Raw genomic sequence first — 16,418 nt, 5'->3', positions numbered from 1 at the left:
CTTTTGGCCTCCATGGCTTCTGATGATGAATACAGAGTCATTCCAATTGTTTTTCCTGTATGAAATGAGTTGGTCCTTGTTATTCCACAGTTGGCAGTGAGGCATTTGGGTGTAAAATTATGTGAGTTTAACTTGTTGGAGTTTGCATAGCTTCTTGAATCTGTAAGTTTATGTCTTTCAACAAATTGGGAGTGTTGAGCCAGTATTTCTTCAAATACTTTTTTCTACACCACATATTTTCTCTACACCTTATGGAATTCCAATAAATAAACGTTAGATATTTTTGGATTTTTTTGAGGCTCTGTTCATTTTTTTTTCAATATTCTCTGTTTTCAGATTGGATATTTTCAATTGAACTATTTTCATCTCATTGATCCTTTTGTCTGTCAACAGCATTCCGCTGTAGAGCTGATCAAGTGAATTTTTTATCTCTATTTTTCTATTTTTCCTGTCTAAAATTTTCATTTGTGAATGGTTTCTATGTATTTTTCTATTTTTCTAAGTTGTGCCTGTTACTTCTTTGAGCGTGGTTAAAGTAGCTTTTTAAAGTTTTTGTCTATGATTCCAAGACTGTGTCTTACTTCAATCTTACAGAAAATGTCGATGTTGTTTGTTTTAGGAATCACTTGACCCAGTTATGTTCAGGCTGCAGGTTCTTTCCCAACTTCTGTATGCTGTGGCTCAGATGTCAGTTCAGATTTTGAAGACTTTGCAGTGATATTTGGATGTAATCTATGGGAGTGTCACTCAGTCTGGGACCTTGTTGGTGTTCTAACCCATAATGCAGTTCTCAAAGGATTGATCTACTTCTTAGGGTCAGAGCAAAGCATATGCAACTGTGGGAGTGGGGGAGGGTATGAAAAACAACTTTTTGGTATCCTCTCTTGAGCCACCTGGTCTCTGTCTCTCTGAGGCTCTCTGATGTCTGAGCAGCTACCTTCCTGGTCCACTGGCAAGAATGTTGGGGCTTTAATCTCTTCCTTCTGCCGTGCAATTAAGTGACTGGGTCTGCCTATGAGGCCAAATAACGGTAAGATGGAGAAAACGTAACAGAGATTCCTCTATATTATTTGGTCCTTATATACTCTGGTCAGAGAGAAGGCACACTGTTTCTGGTGATACTTTGAAACAGGTATGGAGAAAAAGGCATTAACAGGTTGATAGCTGCATACTAGGTGTTACGGATTAAATTCTGTCTTCCCAAAATGTATATATCACCTTGACTAGGCCATGCTTCCCAGTATTGTGCGATTATCCACCATTTTGTCTGCTGATGTGATTTTCCAATGTATTGTAAATCCTACCTCTATGATGTTAATGAGCGAAGATTTGAAGCAGTTATGTTAAGGAGGCAGGGCTCAATCTACAACATTAAGTTGTGTTTTAAGTCAATCTCTTTTGAGATATAAAAGAGAAAAGAGCAGAGAGACAGGGGGACCTCAGTACCACCAAGAAAGAAGTGTCAGGAGCAGTGCATCCTATGGACCTAGGATCCCTGTGCTGAGAACCTTCTTGTCCAGGGGAAGATTGGTGACAAAGACCTTCCCCTAGGAGTGACAGAGAGAAAAAGCCTTCCCCTGGAGTTGGCACCCTGAATTTGGACTTATAGCCTACTAGACTGTGAGGGAATAATTTTCTTTGTTAAAGTCATCCATTTGTGGTATTTCTGTTACAGGAGCACTAGATATCTAAGACACTAGGTACCAGGAGATGTACATTTCCCAACTCTTTCACTCCCAGGGACACTATGACTAAGTAGCCAATTCTATAAATCCATGTGAGCAGACTATTCTGATTACTGCTTTGACTCTACTGTCTGTTATGGTAACCACACCCACCTTGTCTTTGTTGATTGAGTGCCACCACTTGGCTGCTACCACCATGGGGACCAGTCAGCTGCATTGTAGTTAGGTGTCTTAATTCAGTTAGGGCAGTTCTCACTGTGGACTCTTACTTACATAAAATAACAACCACAGAAGTCTTCAGTAATGCTGGGGCTTGCTTCACAAATTTGGACCTCACCGCTATGGTAAAAAGAGAGCCCTCTGGGCACTCCGTGTGTGGGTCTGTGGGTCCAGCCTAATAAATCCATTCAAACATGCCAATTTCCCTCAGCCTTTGGATACCTTCTCCTACATTACACAGTGGCAGATCTGCCATTTCCACTTGATTTATTGTAGACCACCACTTAATACGTGCTTCAGTAAACCAGCCAAATAAACTATGAGATCCTTTTCTAACCTCTCAAGCTGAAACACTGAGTGAAGAATCTGTGCTTCTTGGGCCTATATCAATAAACTCAGAGTACTCCACCTTTATGTTGCTTGCACCATTATCCCACACCCAGAATAGCCATTCCCACACATATTCACCAGGTTTCTGTATGTATGTATTAGAAAAATCAAGCAGTTCTTTTGGAGTTTAGCATACCGTCTCCTGGGTCACACTTCATAGTTCACCTTTTGGGGCTTGTTGGGACTGAAGTCTAGGTATAGGTCTAGAAGCAAAAATGGGCAGTGGCAGTGGGATGTTCAGCCCTGTCTTATAAGGCATCTGCCTACGGTGATGCCCCAGGCAATGCCCCAGATCCCACCCCAGGAGATAACTCAAACAAGACACTTCAGGCACAGCTGGGGTAATCTCATCAGATGGAGGTGGAAGGGATAATTGTTTTACTGGGAAGGGTGCCTTAGCAGGCAAAGTTAGAGAATCTCTTCAGATGGGAGTAAGTGGTCTGGTTCTGTTAGGAAGAGCGATTCAACGGAAATTGGAGGTTCATTGTCCCCTGCTTCCTGACTGTCTGCCCATATGTCCTCATCCCAAGTTTCAGGATCCCATTTCTTCCCAATCAGTGCCCTCACTTTAACTTCGGACACCATTTGAGGCTGGATATTCAACTGGCGCTTTAATTCAGTCACTCTTAAGATAAGAATCTGAGTTTATTTTTGGCAGCATTAGCCTTGTTACTATAAGAAATATGGTTTTCTTTCTGGGCACAAGTGGCAGCTTTCAGATCTTGTATGTGGTGCTTGAGCTTTGAGTCCATTTCTTTCATTCACCAGTGTGGCTAGCAAAAGCAGGACCAACCAAGCAGCTTCCTTATTATTCTTATTCTGACAAAATTATAGAAAAGTATCAAATATATAATCAGGCAGAGCCTTGTCTCTCACAAGTATTTGATCCAGTGGTAGTATTATTTTGTGTATTTCTATTGTCACCTCCCACCATGGATTAGCAATAGCCTGTTTACTTCTGGAGACAGTCATCAGTGCCTTTAAGACTAGCCAGACTTGAGAATCAATTCAGAAAACTCATCCTTAAGATTTGGTTCCTCTAGAACCAGTGTAGGTACCAAATGTCTTAGCCTGGGATCTGTAGAGGTGCAAAACTAGTGAAGAGAACATGTATATATATACACATATATATGAGTGTGTGTATATGTGTGTGTGTTTGTGTATATATATATATGGAAACCCTAGTTGCATAATGGTTAATAGGTATAGCTGCTAACAAAAGGTTAGCAGTTCGAATCCACCAGGCACTCCTTGGGAACTCTGTGGGGCAGTTCTACTCTGTCCTGTAGGGTCACTATGAGTTGGAACCGACTCGATGGCAATGGGTATACACACAGACACACACACACACATATATATGCATACGTGCATATGTTAGTTGTTGTTGCTGTTAGATGCCATCGATTCTGTGTAAAACAGAATGAAACACTGCCTGATCCTGAACCATCCTCACAATCATTGCTATGTTTGAGCCCATTCTTGCAGCCAGTGTGTCAGTTCATGTTGTTGAGCGCCTTCCTCTTTTTTTCTGACCCTCAGCTTTTCCAAGCATGATGAGCCTCTCCTGGGACAGGTCCCTCCTGAAAATATGTCCAAGGCACGTGAGACGAAGTCTCGCCATCCTTGCTTCTAAGGTACATTCTTGGTGTACTTCTTCCAAGATGGTTTTGTTTATTCTTCTGGCAGTCCATGGTATATTCAGTATTCTTTGCCAACACCATATTTTAAATGAATCAGTTCTTCGGTTTTCCGTATTCATTGTCTAACTTGCTCAAGCATGTGAGGTGATAGAAAATATCATGGCTTTGCTCAGGCACACCTTAGTCCTCAAAGTGACATCTTTCCTTCACAACACTTTAAGGAGGTCTTTTGCAATAGATTTGCCCAATGCAATACATTGTTTGAATTCTTGACTGCTGCATCTGTGGGCATTGATTATGGATTCAAGTAAAAAGAATTGCTCGATGACTTCAGTATTTTCTCTATTTATCATGGTGTTGCTTACTGGTCCAGTTGTGAGAATTTTTGTTTTCTTTATGTTGAGGTGTAATCCATACTGAAGGCTGTAGTGGTTGCTCTTCATCAGTAACTGCTTCAAGTCCTCTTTACTTTCAGCAAGCAAGGTCGTATCAGCTCCATATCATAGGTTGTTAGTGAATCTTTCTCCAAAACTAATGCCATGTTCTTCTTCTTACAGACCAGCTTCTCAGATTATTTGCTCAGCATACAGATTGAGTAAGTATGGTGAAAGGATACCACCATGACACATAACTTTCTCATTTTAAACCAGACAGTATCCCCTTGCCCTACTCAAATGACTGCCTCTTGGTCTACGTAGATATTCCGCATGACTACAGTTAAGTGTTCTGGAATTCCCATTCTTTGGTAAGCTATCCATAATTTGTCATGAGCCACACAGTTGAGTGTGCTTGTATAGTAAACAAAAATAGGTAAACATCTTACTGATATTCTCTACTTTCAGCCAAGATCCATCAGACATCAGAAATGATATCCCACATTCCATGTCTTCCTCTGAATCCAGCTTGAATTTTTGGTAGTTCCCTGTCTGTGTACTGCTGCAATTGTTTTTAAATTATATTCAGCAAAATTTTTCTTGCGTGTGATGTTAATGATGTTGCGCGATAATTTCCTCATTGCGTTGGACCACCTCTCTTTGGAATGGGCACACATATAGATCTCTTCCAGTCATTTGGTCAGGTAGCTGTCTTCCAAATATATTGGAATAGACAAGTGAGCGCCTCCAGCACTGCATCCATGTGTTGAAACATCTCATTTGGTACTCTATCAATTCCTGGAGCCATTTTTTTTGCCAATGCCTTCAGTGCAGCTTGGAGTTCTTCCTTCAGTACCATCAGCTCTTGATCCTATGCTACCTCCTGAAATGGTTGAACGTCGACCAATTGTTTTTGGTGTATTGAGTCTGTGTATTCCTTCCATCTACTTTTGATGTTTCCTGTGTTGTTCGATATTTTGCCCATAGAATCCTTCAGTATTGCACCTAGAGGCTTGAATATTTCCTTCAGTTCTTTCAGCTTGAGAAATGCCAGGTGTTTTCTTCCCTTTTGGTTTTCTAACTCCAGATCTGTTCACATTATATTATCATACTTTGTCTTCTCCAGCTTCCCTTTCAGGTATTCTATTGAGCTCTTTTACTTTATTTTTCCTTCCATTCTCTTTAGCTACTGTACATTCAAGAGCAAGATTCAGAGTCTCTTGTGACATCCTCTTTGGTCTTTGCTTTCTTTCCTGTCTTTCTAATGACTGTTTTTTTCATATATGATGTCCTTGCTATCATCCCACAACTAATCTGGTCCTCGATCCTTAGTGTGCAGTGCATCAAATCTATTCTTGAGATGGTCTCTAAATTCAGGTTTGATATACTCAAGGACATACTTTGACTCATGGACTTGTTTTAATTTTCTTCAGCTTCAACTTGAACGTGAATATGAGCAACTGATCATCTGTTCTGCAGTCAGCCCCTGGCCTGCTTCTGACTCATGATATTGACCTTCTCCATCATCACCTTCCACAAATTTGATTCCTGTCTATTCTGCCTGGAATGGTTCATGAGTATAGTCACCGTTTATGTTCCTGATGAAAGGTATGTGCAATGAATAAGTCATTGGTCTTGCCAAATTCTATCATGTAAGCTTCATTGTCATTTCTATCATCAATACCTTATTTTCCAACTGCTGATTTGTCTGCTTTGTTTTCAACTTCGCATTCCAATCACGTAATTATCAGTACATCTTGATTCATCAATGCATCATGTTTGATCAGTTTCAAACTGCAGAACTTGGTAAAAACCTTCAACTTCTTCATCTTTCACATTCATGATTCGTGTGTAAATTTGAATAATAGTCTTATTAACTGGTCTTCCTGGTAGGCCTGTGGATATTATCCTATTGCTCGTAGTGTTGTACTTCAGAACAGATCTTGAAATGTTCTTTTTATCGATGAATATGATGACGTTCTCTTCAGTATCTCAATCCTGGCATAGTAGAACATACCATTGTCTAGTTTAAAATGTCCAAAACCAAGCTATTTCAGCTCACTAATGCCTAGGATTATTGACCTTTATGCATTCCATTTCATTTTTGATGACTTCCAATTTCCCTAGATTCATAATTCCTTCATTCCACGTTCTGGTTATTAATGGATATTTGTGTCAGTTTCTTCTCATTATGAGTTGTGCCCCATCAGCAAATGTCATTAAAGTGGGATCTACTTTGAGGAGGTAGCTCTTCCCCACTCGTATTTTGAGTGCCTTCCAACCTAAGGGGTTATCCTCTGTCATTCAATCAGGCAGTGTTCCAGTACTATTCGTAAGATTTCACTGGCCAGTTTTTTTTTTTTTAGAAATAGATCACCAGGTCCTTTTTCCTAGTCTGTCTAAATCCAGAGCTCCACTCAAAGCTGTCTACCATGGGTGAACCTGGTGGTATTTGAAATACCAGTGGCAAAGCTTCCAACATCACAGCAACATGCAAGCCACCACAGTACAACAAACTGACAGAAGAGTGGTGGGAGTTAAAAATGAGACGAACCAAAAAGAGTGCTTCTTCCATGTCTGCTGATTTAGAGGAACCATGAGAAATTGTCAAGTGAAGAGTGATTCAGAGAAAAACATGGGTAGAGTGTGACCTAATTTCCATAAAAACAAACAAATGGATGTCCTTACGTGTGTCCCGGCAAAAAGCAGTGTGTAAAAGGGTACATATGTATCTTTGGACACTGGACACTTTGGGGGAGCAGGTACAATATACTTATGTGGGGCTGGCTCTTATTATAACTTCTGTATACAAATCTCTTGTTAAATGTGTTATAAGAATGTAAAACCTCTTAAAGTTAATAACATCATACGTGTATGTGTGTATATTTGAAACTTTTTTTCTGTTTTGACTATTTTATTTATGTGTTTTTTAGTTATCTAGTGTGGCTATAGCAGAGATACCACAAGTGGATGGCTTTAACAAACAGAAACTTATTCTCTCACAGTTTAAGAAGCAAGAAGTTTGAAGTCAGGGCACCAGCTCTAGGAGAAAGCTTTCTCTCTTTGTGGCTCTGGGGGAAAGTCCTTGTCATCTATCTTCCCCTGGCCTAGGAAATTCTCAGCTCATGGACACTGGGTCAAAAGGAAGTGCTCCACTCCAGGCACTTCTTCCTTGGTGGTATGAGGTCCCTCTCATTTCTGCTCACTTTTCTCTTTTTATGTCAAAAGAGACTGACTCAAGACTCACCCTAATCCTGTAGATTGTGTCCTCCCTCATTAACCTAACTGCCTCTAATCCTGCCTCATTAACATCACAGAGGTTAGAATTTACAACACATAAGTAATCACATCAGATCACAAAATGCAGGACAACCACACAATACTGGGAATCAGGGTCTGGCCAGGTTGACACACATTTTGGGGGACACTATTCAATCCATAACAATAGAGAAAACACTGTCTTCAATGCCAGATTCAGAGACTTTTATCTATGTATGAAGGGCAAACACAGAAATTGAACAAAATACAGATCAGCGAATTATTGCTTGCTCTTGTAACTAATGACTTCTTCTGGTCTCTATACCTTGAAATGGCCAAAAAGAATTCTGTGAGGATTAATTCAGTTATTGCTAAAACATCTACTGCATTTACATGTCTACAGATAAGGAAGAATGCTGGACACCATGTGTGATTCATTAAGTAACACGGGGACCATTAGACTATTGTTCTCCTTCTCTGATATGCCACTATCACCTTCTCCCCTTGTTGCTCTCCTGAAAAACCCATGCTTGTATATTCTAGGCTTTTTTCCAGAATTGAATTTGCAGGAAGTTAAAGATATATCTTTGAAAGATAAAAAAGACTTTGGCCACATTGTCTTTAGACAGTCGAACTTCCCAGCCAATCGCTGTGCAGGATGGGAATTCACAATCCCTCCTACTCAGTACCTCTGAGCAGGACGGGATTTCTGTTTCATTATCAGGAGAAGGTGGAATTCACCCCTCTTCAGAAAACTTACTTTCCTTTGCCTCAAACTGTCCCTCTCAGGATCTGTCATGGTCACTCTGAGAAATTCACATGGGCAGCCTGTATGGAAGTGCCCATCCTAGAGGCCCTGCCCTCCCTTCCTTGCTCCATAGGGCTTCCTCTGACACTTGGGGTCGCATCTCCCAGGGAGTACACACCTCTGGCACTTCCAGGGATTCCCAGGCCCTGGGATACTGTGGATGGGACTTGGAACTCAATCTGTTTCTTCCCATCCTCACCTTTGGTTATCTGTGTCCTGTCTTCACCACATTTAGGAGGCCTTGTCTTCTCTTTGCTCGTTTTATCTCAGTCAGGCTTTTCTATTCCAATTCTCTGATCTCAGGACAGATCAGGTTAGACCACAGAAAAGAGAAAGACCAAGCAAACATCACTGATCTGTGCAGAAGCTGCTGGGAAGGGATTCGATTCTCACTGGTTTAGGATTTTAAGCCCACTGCTCACCGGCAGGCAGGTTCCCCCCAGAGTCTGGCTTCTGTCTGGTACCTTGTACTCCAAAGAACTCAGTGATCAGCCCACCTTCACAATCACACCTCCCTTAGAGCTATCTTTGCAGAGGCTCTTTCTCAGACTTCCATGTCCCACTGAAATCCCATTTCTCTTTCCTTACAAACATTGTGCTCATTCTCAGGGCCCTGAGACCTCATCTGCAGATGAGTCTTGTCCTCTTCTCTCCTTGGCTTTTGAGTAGACCTCATGTCTTCGGACTGCTATCCTGGGGCTTCTTCCACCCTGGTGCTCTGGGGCTGGATCTCTCCATGTACTAGAGGGGGCGTGGAAGGGGCACAAGGCTAAAAGGATGGATCTTCCAGGTGAGGTGGGTTTAAGAAGCCTGAATGAAGTTCTTCCCTGAAGGGTGCATATTTTGCAGTCCAGACATCCTGCTTCTCTCAGTCTGAGAGTCCTAGCACGTCTTCAGGTGCTTTCTCCTTTGACCTTGAGGCCATGCCTGCACCCTCTGCAGCCAGATCTCCCACAAGTGCAGCAGCACCAGTAGGTGTGGTAGCCTCTTCAGCCCCTGTCTCCTCCTCCAGATGCTCCTGGAGGTGCCTGGCTCTTCTTGCCAGGACTCCAGGATGCTGACCAGGAACTCAGTGTTGGTTAGACTGAGGGCAGACCTGATGGCACTCACTTTCTTCAAAAACTCGGTCTCAGGACCAGGGGCCTTTTGCCGACAGGGGTGTGAGATGTTTTGGTCTGGTCTGCCAGACCATGGCTAACCCCTTGACCTTACACACTTGGGTAAAATACTCATACTTGACCTATTGATCTCTGGAGTAATTTGATGAGTGAGAATTCTGCCTAGTGGAAGCTGTTGAAAAAGACCTCGCTGGTACTTGGGGAATCTTCCTGGGCTTGGAACTTGGGCTTTTTGTTCTCATGTTCTACCCTGAGTGACACTTTCCTCTTGGGTTGAGACTTGCACTAGTGGAGAGTTAATTTACATGAGCTGTCTGGGCTCTGGTGTCTCAACTGTGACCTAAGTCTCTGGTCTCAGGGATCCCTGGAGGCCTCTCCATCACCGCCATCCTCCACTTCCACAGTCCCCATGGTTTCTTTCTTCTTCCCCAGGCACCGACCATACTTTAGGGAATTTACTCTGGGCAATAAAGTCTTCTCCAGAAAATTTCGATGATGGTACTACCTTATAGCAAAAGTCTATAGTTCTCCAAAAAATTATAATACATTGATTTAAAAAAAAAAAAAAAACTCCCAGTTTTCTTTCAGTAGATTCCAATTCATAGCAACTCTGTAGGACAGAGTAGGACTCCCCATAGGGTTTCCAAGGAGCGGCTGGTGGATTCCAACTGCCAACCTTTTAGTTAGCAGCCAAAGGTTTATCCAGTGATAGTTTATAACATAAACAGAGGATCGCCACATTAAAAAAAAAAAATTATTTTTTTGCATTTGTTGGATGGAAGTGAATTTGCTCCTGTGGAATATGGAAATTACCTCATTCTCTGCACCTTCATGATAATACATGGTTTCTCTAAGAGCTGTTTTCTGTGAAAGTTATTTTTTTTTAGTAAATTTAGAGTGTAAGCATTGAAACAGGAGAATTGGTCTCCTCTTTGTAACTTGGTTTCATCCTACTTTTAAGGGAAGGCTTTTATAGAAGGAATTATACTTAAAGAGACAGCGTTATTTGTACTTTTCTGTATAATTGAAAACTTCTCCTCGTACCCTTAACTAGCCTACACCAGGAGATTAAAATTGCCTTTCTCTGAACACAAGCCCATTACCATGTCCTTCAGGGTGAGGCAGAAACAGATGTCCACATTTGAGAGTCTGATGGCACAAACCTTAGTAGCCAAATCGCAACCATGCCTCCTGTGGGCGGGGGCGGGTCTTGTATATGTCAGCATAAGGGTCAGTATTTTTCTGAGTTTGAGGGAAGGATTGGCAAGTTAAGGAAGAAAGAGAAGGAGTTTGGGAGAGGAGTGTAAGCTCCAGTGACAGACAGAAGATGGGGTGGGAGATCTCTCAAAGGGTATTAGAGGCCAGTCAGAAAAGCAGGAAGCAGCAGGAAGCAGGGCCAGTGGAGGGCAGCACTGGGTGGAGGAGGACAGCAGAGGTAATAGTAGTGGGGAGCGCAACAAAACTGGCCTGAAAAGAGTGATACATGACTGATCCTAGATGAAGCTCAGGTTAAGAAAAGTAGGAAAATAAAAAATTCTATCCTGTAGCCATGTTTGTGGTTAGGGGTTGTTTTAGGCTCTTGAGGGAGGTGGGCAGGAGACACAGGAGGGGAAGGGGAGTTCCTGGATCTAGGGAGGAATCTACAGCCCTTCTTCTGCCCTCAGCGATGTGGGTTCTGGGCTCTTCAACCTACCACTCCCAGAACCTCCTGAGTAATTTCCTTAGTTCTTCACATGGTATATTAATTCCATCTAATTAGAAAATATAATAATTAAGTATGCTTCTTCCTACCCAGCCTTTCCACCATCCTATACTCTCTGCCCCAGTTGCCCACTGGCTTCCTTCCCTTCCATCATGTTCAGATCCAGAACAATAGTGTGCCTTGTCTGCACCTATTCTGGAAAGCTCTCAAACTTACAATTGGATTCTTTCATTTCATCCCTCATTTATTCCTACATTTCTTATTGAGAAAATAAACTTTGGTTAATTATCTACTAAATGACAGAAAGTGCTTTCTCAGGAGAATCTTCCTTATGACCTTATCCATTCACCCCAAATCCTTCATCTTGTCCTACCATGGCTCTCTTTTCTGGTGGAAGTCAGACCTTTTGTTCTGTAGCACTCGTCAATCTGGAACAATTTTTCCTCACCTTTATCTAGAGTCTTAGAGAAAGGCCTTTTCCTCGTGTGTCACTGTTTCATCCTGCTTGGGTGAAGATGTCCGAACATAATGGTCTTCTGAAGGACCTTTATCCCTTCTCCCAGCATGAACCTTTGATAACTTGGGGACTCTGGCTTGCTCCTGAATTTCCTTGATTCAGTAGCTACGGTTTCTCTCCCACAAGACCTGAGGTCGACACCCTTTTCAAAAAGCAGCTGAGATCTGAGTTAGCACCAAGGCTTCCGTAATCCTGTGTGACATCATTGCTGACACTGCTGAGTTCCATGAGCCCGGTTTGAAGCTAAACACGGCAACCAGAAAAACATGAAACTGTCAGGTAGGTGCTTGAGAAGTGCTAGCACCAGTGTAGGAAGAAGGAGATTAGATACTAAAAATGAATTGCAACTTTTCCGTGCCCTGTAAAAGGGGTTACTATCCTTTGGTGGGTAAAGAGAGCACAGGGAATGATAACAGTATCATGGGCAGCTGCTTTCTCCCAGTCCTCTCATTTGACTCTGTTGGAATCATGTCTCTCCAGCTCTGGTTATAAAATGTCCACTCTGAGCCCCTCTTAGGTCTCCTTAGCCTCTGAGGCTTCACACAGGCTCTGCTCTCTGACTAGGAGATGTTCTCTCCCTTCCCGTCTGCTGGTCTACTCTCCCTGGTGAAGCGTGAAGGTGAAGAAAACTGACCCCACTGGCAAGATTAGGCTCATGACTTCACCAAGAAGCCCTAAGACTCAGGAGTTTTGTGGTCAGCCAGAATGGGAAGTTTGGGAGTTGACTTGGGGAAAGCCCATGACAGACTCTGCCTTTGTTTAAGGTGCCATTTAGAGGAGAAATCAGCAAATGGGGAGACCATTTGAGGAAGAAATTAAGAAGGTTGGGGTGGTGATGAGGAAGGAGGAGACTTCTCCAAGGAAAACAAAAGTTTCCACATGGGGATGGTAGGGGCTTGTTTTGTGTGACCCCAAAGGAGAGAAGAGGCAGGAATGGTAGGGAAACAATAGAACAAAAGATAATCTGTGCCTGTTCACAAATATAACAAATGCCCCAGTGTTTTCAGCCTGTTTCCTCAGACTTTTCTCATCAAGCCATCCTTCCCCTTTTACTGAAGCCTCTGGAAAATACCTGGGGCTTCCTGGATGCTCGGCCTTTTTTCACCCCTTAACTATTCAGTCATATTCCCAACTTGGTTCACGCATGACTTCCTGGTTGTAGTCTTCCCTGAATCTTCTCCTGGTAGATGAGTCCACTTCTTGCTCTGTACACCATTGTACCCAGGAAACCCTTTACCACAGCATAAAACACAATTGCATTTACTACACATTCTTCCTCTCTCTGTGCCCATGCCTTCTATGAGACTCCAGAGCACCTTTCATTAGCAGTAGGAGTCTTCTTCTACCTGTTGAAGGCCGACCTTATGGTTGCTTCAGCCATTGACATAGTAGCAGAGAAGATACAAGGAGAGAATTGAAAAGATTTTGCATTGAGTCTTGCCCTTTTGTTGCTCTTAAACCCCGAGAACCTGTGGGAATGACCCCAGGCCAGCCTGCTGAATGATGAGGGACCATTGGAAAGATGATCTAGTGGTTTCACTGAGTTGATTTTAGGCAAACTGGCTCGGTGGTGAGCTGGAAGCAAATTGTAGACAGATGAATAAGCCCTGCTACGAGCCACTGTAGCTGGCCCAGATCAGAAGAACCCCAAATTGACAACCTGAAAAATTGTGAGCTTAGTAAATGGTTGTTTTTTTAAGACACTACATTTTGGAGTCATTTGTTACACAGCAATACGTGACTGATACACCTGTTAACTTGGCCGTTTCTCTCACCAGGCAGTGAGGCAACTTCTCTAAGTCATTTCATCACCGAGAGCATCTGGCCTAGGGTCTGATATGTAGCTGTTAATACAGGAAATCTTTGTTGACTTAATGCATGAATGAGTAATACGAATTGTAAGTGTGAGTCTACACAAAATCATGTATGAAAAAAAGCATTATTTTTTAAAAAATAAAATGAATTGAGGCTCAGAACTACCTGCTTACAAAATTGAGGGGAGTTTTTAACCTCACTTACTTTTAGGGGACTCCCTCATCCAGATATGCAATAATTCCCAGGGTCTAATGAAGGACCAGTGCTTGGAGAAGACCTTCAACACACCCATTGCCTCAGCCTATGTGGGTGATCTCTCTAGAAGCATTCGTCCTGCTGTTTCCATTCTCGGCTGGAGCATGAGAACCTTGGTGGGGCTGTCAACAGCATAATAGGTTTTGTCTACTTATGTGCCTGCGTCAGCCTTTGAGGTGCTGTAACCTATTCCAGGGCACTATCAAGAAGGAGATCCTTCCCCTTCCCAATGTCTAGGACCCTACTATCTGACTGTCACTCTTCCCCTGGGCTCCAGTTCACTCAGTGTGATCACCCCAGTGAGCTGAGGCTTTTACCATAGACTCTTCAGAGTCTTGAAGTTTCAGAGCTTCAATACTCTGAGTCCAGCTATCTCCTTGAAATGAGGTAGGGAAGGGGGAAAAATGTAGAAAGATTTTATTTGGCATTTAATGTTACAATAAAATTTCTTGCCCTGCATTTTCGAAGGGTCCTGTCTAACAATTCCCTCTGTTCTCTTACAAGATGTAGGTCAATGAAGACTGAATGTTTGTTGTGTCATAATCTGCAGAAGGCTGCAAAGTGCACATGGGGTCCATTCCCCCGATGCTCACACTAGAGCACCCCACCCATGTGGAAATCTCTGCAAGTGTTACTGAGTCCCTCCCACATCCACAGTGAACAGCTTTCAGATTCTTATAAGAGGGAATTGTGTCCTAACACCAGCTGCTCCCTGGAAACCCTATGGGGCAGTTCTACTCTGTCGTATAGGGTCTCTGAGTCAGAATTGACTCGATGGCTACGGGTTTGGTTTTTTCTTTCAGGTGGGTGGTGGGAGTTTGATGTCAGCTCCATAATCATGTTATTAAAAAATAATGACAGGGTAGCAGGTGAAAGCAACAAAACAAAACTGAAATGTAATGGCTTTTTCACATTTATTGGCCCCACAGAGTTCCTTCGAGGTGTTTACTTTTCACTAGATTCGGAGAAATCTTTGTGAGAGAGACACAGCTTGAGATAGCTCCAAAATTACATGTTTCCCTCCTTAATGTTAGGTTACATTAAGAGCTGGTTGGCTGGTTTATCATCTGCCTGCTTCACAAAAATAGAAGGCCCATGCAGGGAGGAACTTGTCTGTTGTGTCTGTCAGAGCATCCTGGTACCTGGCACCTAAGAAGTGCTAAAAAATGATTTGAGTGAATGTGGGTGGGTTTTTATAAAAAACACTGTGTTGCTGTCTTTATTTAGTTAAATAGTGAAAACAGGGATAAGGAAACTGGAGACAATTACTTGTATAATTTAGAGTTACATAAGATGAGAATAGAACTTGAATAATGAAGAGATAAAAAAATAAGCTGTGTGGATGGAATGTACCCCATTCCCTTTGCTCTGGAGGGAGACATTTTAAAATTGGATTGTTTTTTCCCTACTGATTTATAGGTTCTATATGTTAATTGAAAAGTTAGTCTTTTAGGAATCACAAATATTTCTATTGAGATACAATTTACCTGCCGTAACACTGCCTTTGAAAATATGCACAATACCGTGGCTTTTAGTATATGGACAGACTTGGCACAACAGTCACCACTGTCTAGCTTCAGAATATTTTCAGTGCCCAGTAAATAAAGGCCCTTGTTAATAAAGGCGTATTAACAGTCATCCTCATTACTCCTTTCCTCCAAGCCGTAGCAACCACTAATCTACTTCTGTCTGTGTTGGTTTGTTCTGGACATTTCATGTAAATGGAATCATGCACGATGCGGTCATTTGTGTTTGGCTTCTTTCATTTTTTTTTTTTTTTCTTTCATTTAGCGTAATGTTCTGAAGGTTCGTCCATATTGTGGCATGTATCAGTACTTGGTGCCTTTTGTGGTTCCAGTCTATGAATATACCACATCCTGTCTATCAGGTCATGACATTTGGGTTCTCTCCACATTTTGGCTGTCATGAATAACACTACTAGGAATCCTCTGTGTAAGTTTGTATGTGAACATGCTTTTGATTCTCCGGGTACAGACCTAGGAGTGCAATTGCTGTGTTGTATGGGAATTCTCTGTTTAACTTTCTGCAGAATTGCCAAACCATTTTCCAAAACAATTGGATCATTTTACATTTCCACCAGCGGTATTCCAGCTTCTCCACATCGTCGCCGACACTTGTTGTCCATCCTGTTGAGTTTAGCCATCTTAGTGGTTTTGAAATAATAGTGCACTTTAGTTTAGATTTGCATTTCCCTGATGACTAATGAGGTTACGCTTCTTTTCCTGTGCTTGTTGACAGTTTCTGTATCTGCTTTCGAGAAATCTCTATTCAAATCCTTAGCCTGCAAGCTTTTTTTCAGCTTTTTGCCTGTATTTTTACTCTCTTCATATACTTTTTGATATGCCAAAGATCTATAGATCTTAACAGTTTTAGCCTTCATATTTTGGGATTTTTAAAAAGTCTTTCTCTTTTATCAATAAAAAGAAAATAAAAACTTCTAAAATTTTTATGGTTGCATATTTTAATTTTAAATATTCTATCCATCTGGAATTTTGTTTTGTGTAAGGTATGAGAAAAAGGATGAAAACATTTTTACAGGTGGTCTGAGTGATTACCAAATTGCTACAAACGCTCCTTTTCCCATGACCCATATCTTAACTGCATTTTCCCGTAGTC

At 41.9% G+C, this 16,418-nt stretch overlaps 1 long non-coding RNA gene across 2 annotated transcripts in view; it reads left to right on the top strand.

Annotated features, from left to right (window-relative positions):
* LOC135229916 (uncharacterized) overlaps positions 1–16,418 on the top strand; it is a 313,351-nt gene that overhangs the window by 132,776 nt on the left and 164,157 nt on the right. For both annotated transcript variants that reach the window (XR_010320583.1, XR_010320582.1), the window contains exon 4: positions 5,742–5,916. This is a non-coding gene — a long non-coding RNA (uncharacterized LOC135229916). The remainder of the gene's footprint in view (positions 1–5,741; positions 5,917–16,418) is intronic.

The sequence above is a fragment of the Loxodonta africana genome, unplaced genomic scaffold (genome assembly GCF_030014295.1).
Source record: "Loxodonta africana isolate mLoxAfr1 unplaced genomic scaffold, mLoxAfr1.hap2 scaffold_62, whole genome shotgun sequence".
Lineage (NCBI taxonomy): Eukaryota > Metazoa > Chordata > Mammalia > Proboscidea > Elephantidae > Loxodonta > Loxodonta africana.
Note: the sequence above shows the minus strand (reverse complement) of the source record. Positions and strands in the feature narration are given on the sequence as shown.